Source organism: Dromiciops gliroides, chromosome 2 (genome assembly GCF_019393635.1).
Source record: "Dromiciops gliroides isolate mDroGli1 chromosome 2, mDroGli1.pri, whole genome shotgun sequence".
NCBI classification, from domain to species: Eukaryota; Metazoa; Chordata; class Mammalia; order Microbiotheria; family Microbiotheriidae; genus Dromiciops; species Dromiciops gliroides.
In genome coordinates this window covers 208,679,354-208,688,918 of record NC_057862.1, presented here as the reverse complement: position 1 = coordinate 208,688,918, position 9,565 = coordinate 208,679,354, and positions in this window count along the sequence as shown.

Sequence of the window (9,565 nt, the reverse complement as noted above, 5' to 3'; positions counted from 1 at the left end):
ATTATAGAAATGCAAATTAAAACAAGTATGAAGTTCTACCTCAATACCCATCAGATTGGCAGTTGAGAAAAAAAGAAAATGACAAATGTTGGAGAAGCTGAGGGAAAAGAGGCACATTGATGCACTATTGGAAGCATTGTGATTGTTCCAGTCATGCTGGAAAGTAATTTGGAACTGTGCTTCAAATGTTACTAAGTAGTGCATACTTGTTGACCCAGTGATTCCACTACTAAGTTCATACCTTAGAAGGAAAAGAAAGGAAAAGAATTCATATGTACAAAGTATTTATGACCCCTCTTTTTGTCATGGTAAATAATAGAAAAATAAGGAAGTGCCCATTAATTACAGAATAGCTAAACAAATTATAGTATAGAAATGAAATGGGACAGCATTGTTCCACTAGAAATTATGAAAGAAATGGTTTCAAAGAGGCTTAGGAAAACTTGAATGAACTTTTATTGGTCAGAATTAACTCAAAAATATATCTTAGTAGCCCCTACTGATATATTTCTTTTACCACTGAATCAAAAGGTACAGTACTTCATACCAGAAGACATTTAATTAAAATGCATAGAAAGATAAGTGACAAAAAGTGTTTTTCATCAATACAGTGATCTATTTTCCAATATGCTACTTTAGCACCGATGGGGAAAGATACATGCTGGTAGTCAATGTTGCAAAGAGACATTGATGGCTTAGCATGCATGTACACAAGATGAAGCCAAGGCATGTGTGCATCTGGGGCAACTCATGCCTCTAATGTCACAGATATTCTTTGATGATAGCATCAGGTGAGCCATTCTCTCCTAAGAGCTGGCATTCTCTTCTACACTATTCTTTCTTGTACACTGCTCATTGCTGGATATCTCTGATGCTGGATGCCTCCACTGCTTTCTTGTAGCTCTGCTCTTTCTCTTTTCTACAGATGGCTGTGATGCTGTTGCTACTGTTACTGGTTTTTGATGGGTATTTGCAATTACTGCTCTTGCTCTTTTCTGATATTCAGCCAATACGTAGCCACATTCCACACAGTAGAGGGAAGGGGGTCTGGTAGCTCTTTAGGTTGATAGCCCCAGGAAACATCTTTGACTTTTTTATAATGTCCCCCTCAAGCTTCCACCCCACAATGAGCTAGCTTGTTCTTCCGTGCCACAATGCTACTCTAGTACCCTCTCAATTTTACCACTACCTATCAAGATAGTGCTATCAAAAGATAAGCTCTGGCCCCCTCAGCTGCTAGCACCTTCCCGCTATATCTTCTTCCATGTTATCTTGTATTTGCTTTGAATGTAGGTCATATATCTATATATCCATGAAGGCAGGAATAGAGTTCCAGGAGTCAGGAAGACTCATTTTCCTGAATTCAAATATAGCTTCAGACACTTTCTGGCTGTGTGACCCTGGACAAGTCACTTAACCCTGTGTGCCTTGGATTCCTCATATGTACAATGAGCTGGAGAAGGTATTTGGCAAACTGCTCCAGCATATTTGCCAAGAAAACCCCAGTTGAGGTCACCAAGGGTCAGACAAGACTGAAAAAGACTGAACAACACAATAAATATAGCCATGTTTATGCATATCTGTTTTCTATTGGGACAACTAGGTGCAGTGGATAGAGCACTAGCCCTGAAGTTGGGAGGACCTGAGCTCAACTGTTACCTCAGACACTAAATAGCTGTGTAACCCTGGGCAAGTCATTTAACCCCAATTGCCTTAAACATCCAGGGCCATCTCCAGTCATCCTGAGCTTTATCTTGCAATTGAATCCAGATGGCTCTGGAGGAGAGAGTGAGGTTGGTAACCTTGCACAGCCTTCCCTCACTTCAATCAAATTCACTACAAGTCATGACATCCTCCTAACATCATGGTCCTCTTTGAAAATGAAGGACAAAAACAACAACACATGAAACACTGTCTCCTGACTACATGGATTTCCACTGGCTGTCCTCCATGCCTGGAATTATCTCCCTCCTCATTTTTGCCACCTGGTTTCCTTTGAGTCTCATCTAAAATCCTACCTTCTATAGAAAGGCTTTCCCAAATGCCCTTAATCTAACTGGTTATATGTCATTTCCCCTATCAGAATGTAATCTCTTTGAGACCAGGAACTATTTTTGTCTTAATTTGTATCTTCAACTCTTAATATGGTATCTGTAACAGAGTAGCTGCTTACTAAATGTTTGTAGACTTAACAAGAATAGCTAAAATTTATATAGTGCTTTACAGTTCGCAAAGGGCTTTACTAATATTATCTTAATTGAGCCTCACAACCACCCTGGGAATTAGGTGTTATTGCTGCATTTTTATAGATTAGGAACCTGAGGCAAACAGAGCTTAAGTGACTTGTCCAGGGTCACACACCTGGTAAATATCTGAGTCAGAATTTTAATTCAGGTCTTCCTCACTTGAGGTCTAGCATGCTTTCTACTATACAAGCAGATCCCTTAAATTGACTGAAACTCTTTAAGTAGAAGCCAGATGATCACTTCTTGGGGTTTATTGCTGAAAGGATTACCTTTCAAGTAGACATGGGAGAGTATATTGCAGCTAGATGCACATAGTGCCAGGCTTGGAGTTTGGAAGATTCATTGTCCTGAATTCAAACCTGGCCTCTAACAGTTACTAGCTATCTGACCTTGGACAAGTCACTTGCCCTTATTTACCTCAGTTTCTCACCTATAAAATGAGCTGGAGAAGGAAATGGCAAACCATTCCAGTATTTCTGCCAAGAAAGACCCAGATGGGGTCACAAAGAGTCGGACACTAGTTTAAAATGGCTGAACAACACATTCATTGGACCAAATGACCTCCGAGATCCCATCTAATTCTGTGCTTCTGAGATTTTGTCCCTTCAGTGCTTATGCAGTTGTTTATCCATTTCAAGGATGAATAGACACTGAGGGGAAAGAAAAGGTTGCTCTTTCTAAAATATCTAGTCCTGAATCCTGGACACGTGAAATTTTGAGCATATCACTGGAAATGGTGCAGTTAGGTAGAAAGAGGGGTGAGTAGAAATGTCTTTCAGTGGCCATATCTTGTTTTATAAATTATTTTAAGATCCAGGACTACTCCTTAGAGGAATGGGATAGATAAAATCAGCTTATTTTAAAGTGTATGAATGTGTTTGTTTTCCTCACAAAAGTGCTGTTAAGGGAGAATAGACTCTTGAACGTGCTGTGAGCCCATTACATTTCACCAGAAAATCCAATTTGAACTTGGTCCAGGATTTAAATTAAAGCAGAATTTAGTTGGTTTGTAATCCCATCAGTTCTCTTTACAAAACTGAATTGGAAATGACCCTTACTGGGTCTTGAGTCACCATAGTGATACCATCTACATTCTTGAGAGAGTAAGGTGAATCACAGTGGTCATTACCAGTTTCTTAGAGGGTTATATTCTGCATCCTAAGTCTTACACTTACTAGATATGAGGTAGCTAGGTGGCACAGTATATGTAGCCCTGGCCTGGAGTTAGGAAGACCTGAATTCAAATCCAACCTCAGATATTTTTTTTTTTGGTGAGGCGATTGGGGTTAAGTGACTTGCCCAGGGTCACACAGCTAAGTAAGTGCTAAGTGTCTGAGGCCGGATTTGAACTCAGGTACTCCTGAATCCAGGGCCCGTGCTTTATCCACTGCGCCATCTAGCTGCCCCCAACCTCAGATATTTAATAGCTGTGTGATGCCGGGCAAGTGATTTAACTTCTGTTTGCCTCAGTTTTCTCTTTTGTGAAATGGGGACAATCAATAATAGCATCTACCTCCAAAAGTTGCAAGGATCTAATGAGATAATAATTGTAAAGTGCTTAACATTTCATTGCACATAGTAAGTGCTTTATAAATGTTGGCATATTATTAAGTGTTACTATTCATGGAACAGTCACTAAATCTCTTTGAACTTCAGTTTTATCATCTGCAAAATGGGAAAAATTATACATATACTTGCTTCTATGGCATATTGCATATAATTTGGTCCCAGAGTGAAGACCTGGTTTCAAGTCCTTCCTCTGACAAAATGGCTGTGTAACTCTGAGCAAGTTGCTTAAACTTTCAATGCCATGAGCAACTCTCAGACTAAATTGTGGTAAAGAAGTTGCATTGATAGAAGGGGTTCCTCACCAGGGAATCTTAGGTCTAGTTTAAAAAATCCTATAATTGCATTATCTACTTCATCAAGTTTTTATGAGTGTAATGTTTTTAAACTGTAAAACATTAGAGAAAAGAAGGGAATTGGGTCACTGCCAATGCAGAGCAACAATAGCACAATAATAATGATAATAATTATTATTATATTATCATAATGGAATTAATGTGATTTTATATTGCATTAACAATGATTACCAACACCACTTGGTACTACAAATCCATAATGATAAAGTAATAATACATTATTAAAATGATATAATTACATTAATAATAATGCTTACATTGTTATAAGGTCATGAATTGTATTTTGGTAATGTTTACTACTATTACTTACAGTTTCTTGGTCAGTTTCCTTCTTGGCCCCTTTTCCCATCTACAAATAATAGAATTTGAAGATTAACTCTATCAACATGCATATATTAAGCCCCAGTATATGATAACCACTATTCTAGGGTCTAAAGATCCAAATACAATAGTGAAAGAATTCTAAACCTTAAGAAGCTTACATTCTATGAGATGAGATAATGTGTATATAAATAAGTATTTTACACAACATGTATACATATGTATATATATGTGTGTGTGTGTGTGTGTATGTGTGTATGTGTGTATATGTATGTATTGCAAAGAGGGAGGATGGGTTATGTTCAAGAAGAAACATGGTAAATAGAGTAGGTCTTCTTTCCAGTTGCTCCCCTCCCATGCTCACTGCTACAATTTCCAATGAGAAGGATATGAATATTGTATCCCAAGGAGTCAAGAGAAGTCAGGATGAAGTTGCAGAAAGAGGATTTCTTCCTGGAGGTGGGAGGAAGGAGGAGAATTTTAAATCAGGCTATGCTGGCTACTGATTACTTCTTTGCTATATCCATACCCAAACTTGACATCATTATATACTTCTCTGAAAATATCATAAGGTCATAGATTTGGGGGTAAAAGGGAACTTGGAGGTCATCTAGTCCAACCCTTTCATTTTGTTGATGAGGAAGCTGAGATTCAGGCAGGTTAAGTAGCTTCTCCAAGACTGCATGGGGAGTAACAGTGGCATAATTTGAACCAAGGTCCTTTAACTCTACACCTATTTAATATATAACACATTGTCACTATTGTTTTCATGACATATGTCATAAGTCTTTTCTTCTTTCCATTCACATGGACACCATTATAGTTCTGGTTCTCAATACCAGGACCATTGGCATCCTTCTTAATTGATTTCCTTGCTTCAACTCTCTTCTATTTCCAATCCATTATCCACAAACTTCCAAAATGAAATTCCTAAAGCTTGAGTCTAAGCATATCACCTACCTCCTCAAAGAACACCAAGGGTTTCCTATTACTTCTAAGATAAAGTATATGCTTTTCTGCTTGGTATTTAGAATAACAAAAAATCAAATAGCCAAAGTATTTAATTGAGAACGATTATGAAGGTGAATGCGTAGCTAGGTGGTGCGGTGCCAGACCTGAAATTAGAAAGATTAATTTTTCTGAGTCAAATCTGGCCTCACACATTTACTTGCTTTGTGATCCTTGAAAAGTTACTTAACACTGTTTGCCTCAGTTTCTTCTTCTGTGAAAAATGAGCCAAAGAAGCAAATGGCAAACCACTCCTGTATCTTTGCTAAGACAATTGCAAATGGGTATAGACCATATATGCACAATCAAATCAAATGGGTTCATGAAGAGTTGGACATGACTGAAATGACCGAACGACAACATGGAGGTAAATAACAAGGGAAAATTCAAGTAGTAGAATCATTCTCAATATAAATTTAGCTAAAATTTACCTGTAAAATTTCCATATGGTGACTGAAACCCTCCTATGTTGATACATACAGTGGGGGAATGAGTCAACCATTCCATTTATACTTGAGTTCACTACACAGCATAGAAATCTATTGAAATATCTTAAGTATGGACATTCATCTTGCTGTCTTCAACACCATCAACATAATTCCAGGATTTCTGTATTTAGAAATAATACTGCAAACTTCTTATGTGATCTCTCCTCTCTTCATTCTGACTAATGTTTCATTGTGTTATATCTGCCTCAGATAACCAACAATTAAAATTACACCAATTATATCTCAACCTTTTCCTTCACACAGGCTTCTCCAGAACTAGGCTTATCCCCAATCTGCCCCTGCTTTCTAGCACATAAACTTGTTTTAAGTGAATAACCAAATTTAGACATTTATGCTGATGGATTTCTATTGAATTGGTTAGGGACACTCTGGGATAAAAGAATGGGTATTATTTCCATTTTATTGATAAGAAAACAAGTTCAGGGGCAGCTAGGTGGTGCAGTGGATAAAGCACTGGCCCTGGATTTAGGAGTACCTGAGTTCAAATCCGACCTCAGACACTTGACACTTACTACCTGTGTGACCCTGGGCAAGTCACTTAACCCCAATTGCCCCGCAAAAAAAAAAAAAAAAGAAAACAAGTTCAGAAATGTAAGTAACTTCCCTAAAGTCATACAGATTGTACCTAGAGGGAAGGTCATCTGATTCCATTTCTAGTGTTCTTTCAAGTAAACAATGCAATGTGTTTTATTAGAGGCAGTTAAGATGGCTCAGTGGGTAGAGTGCTGGGTTTGGAGTAAGAAAGACCTGAGGTCAAATCCAGCCTTAAACAATTGCTAGTTATGTGGCCCTGGGCAAGTCACTTAACCTCTGTTTGACTTAATCTACTGGAAAAAGAAATAGAAAATCACTCTAATATCTTTACCAAGAAAAATCCATGGACAGGAACTAGTATGCTATAGGGCTTCTTAGGAACACCTTATGTGCCTAATAGAAAACTAATTTCAAAAGTAGCCTTGGACTAGAGGAGCATTTCCAAAACCATGATACTTATGATACGGGGGCTGATTCATACTACTTAACTTCCTACCCTCCCAAAGTAGATTATGTTCCTTTGTTCAGAGAAATAATGTAATTTGATTAACAAGGTTTTGTAAAGATTTTTTAAAAGATTTAATTACTAGTGATCAAATAGCTGATGCTATAAAACTACAACAACTACAAAATTTAATTTTTAACCAATTTCCTTGGCCCTATCCTAGTTCAAAAAGTCTGGGTGCAGGGGAGGAGAAGAAAGAGGAAGTGAGCTGAAAATCATAAATCTTCAGAGGGAAGCCGTCTCTCCTAGACTAACTTACAACTTAATCTCTAGGAAGAGCAGGAAGATTGTCCATTGGGGTTGAAATGAGCTGGCCATAGCTCAGCCAATCTGTTCAGTTCAGCCATCTCCATGATTGATGTTGGGTGTCAAGTGATCAATTTCACCACAGCACTTGTTATCAGTCATGAAAATGGCTAGAATGAATGGATCATCTGCTCTGTCACTTCCTTTGCCTACATTGTATAAAATACATGGCTTAATTTATAGGGTTCAGGTTCAAAGAAATAACATCACCTCCTGAGAAAAGTTTTGTGACCTTACAGAGATAAAATGACTTTGAGACCTTAGCTCAAACATGCATGTCATTTGACTTTCTGGTTGACAGTCTTCTGGGGTCAGCATATTAGAGGGCTCTCCCTCAACTTCCCAAATAGCATGCTGGGATGGACTATATTTGTCTCTAATAGCCCAATACTTTCTACCATCATGTGAAATGGGATTCTAAATTAATGTAACTGATTTTTAAAATAGCTGTGTTAGCACTTAACCAGTCAAGTGAGTGTTGTTCTCTTCTAAGTAGTTACCCTTTGAGGTCACACAGTTATACCAACCTTTTTCTATTGCCCCAAACAGTTAGGAAATTTCTTTTCTTCAGAGCTACAAATACATACATTTTAAAGAATAACTTAGATTTACAAAGTGCTTTAAAATTTGCACAGTACTTTATATACATTATCTTATTTGAACCTCACAACAGCCCCACAGTGAGAGGGCTTTGGTATTTTCATTCCCATTTAACAGATGAGAAAACTAAGGCTCAAAAAAGTTAAGAAACATGCTCTTGGTCACAGAGCTAATAAATGTCAAAGACAAGATTTGAACCTGTCTCCTCTAACTCCAAAGCCAATGATCTCAGTTGTAGACATTTGCTTAACATGGTGCCTGGCACATAGTAGGTGCTTAATAAATGTTTATTGACTGCTTAAATAATTTATTTGTCCTATAAATGTAACCAAAAGTCATTTAGAGCAAATTTTGGTGGTTATCCATTAGATGTGTGATTGATCTAATAATGATATTTTTAGTCAAAAATCAGATATGACTATAAAGGAAAGAAATAAATTTTCTGCTCTGACTTTTAAACTATCTCTGAGGATAATTGATAATCACAACAATAATTCTCACTCACATTTTTTTAGGCTGTGAACTTGTCTTAAATTTATTTATTGGGTTTGGAATTCATAGCTTTTCAGGTCCCTTCTAGTTCTAAAAAACTTTCATTCTATTATACTTTGCATGAATCCCTTCCCTTCTGCCTTCCATATTTTGAGTGCTTTTTTTTTTCATAACAGTATTTTATTATTTTCCAGTTACATGCAGAGATAGTTTTCAACATTTGTTTTTATAAGATTTCTAGTTTGAAATTTTTCTCCCTCCCTCCCCTACTTCTCCCCTTCCCCAGAAAAGCAAGCAATCTGATATAGGTTATATATGTGCAATCACATTAAACATATTCTGCATTAGTCATGCTGTGAAAGAAGAATCAGAGCAAAAAGGAAAAACCTCAAAAAGAAAAACAAAAAAAAATAGAAATAATATGGTTCAATATGCATCTAGATTCCATAATTCTTTTTTCTTCTTCTTCTGGATTTGGAGAGCATTTTCCATCATGAGTCTTTGGAACTGTCTTGAACTATTGTATTGCTGAGAAGAGCCAAGGCTATCACAGTTGATCAACACACAATTTTGTTGATACTGTGTAAAATGTTTTCCTGCTTCTGATCATCTCACTCAGCATCAATTCATATAAGTTCTTCCAGGTTTCTCTGAAATCCATCTGCTCATCATTTCTTATAGCACGGTAGTCTTCCTCACTCACATTTCTTTAGCACTTTATGATTACAAAGAATTTTTACATACCTTTTCTCCATTGAGCCTCCCAACAACCTTAAGAAGAAGGGATTCTAAATATAAATAATTCTATTTTAGAGGTGAGGAAACAAATATCCAAGAGATATAGTTCAAGGTCACATTCACCTTGACTTCAAGTTCAGTGGTCTTTCCACTTTACACTACTATCTTTTGTGAAATTTCTCCACCCCCAAAAGAAGGAGTTCCAAAAAACCTTTTTTTTTTAGCAAAGGCAATATCATTTGGAATAAGTGTCTATTCTTCAAAAGTAATCACTTTGTGGGGCAGCTAGGTGGCTCAGTGGATAATTCACTAGCCTTTGATTCAGGAGGACCTGAGTTCAAATCCAGCCTCAGATACTTGACACTTGCTAGCTGTGTGACGCTA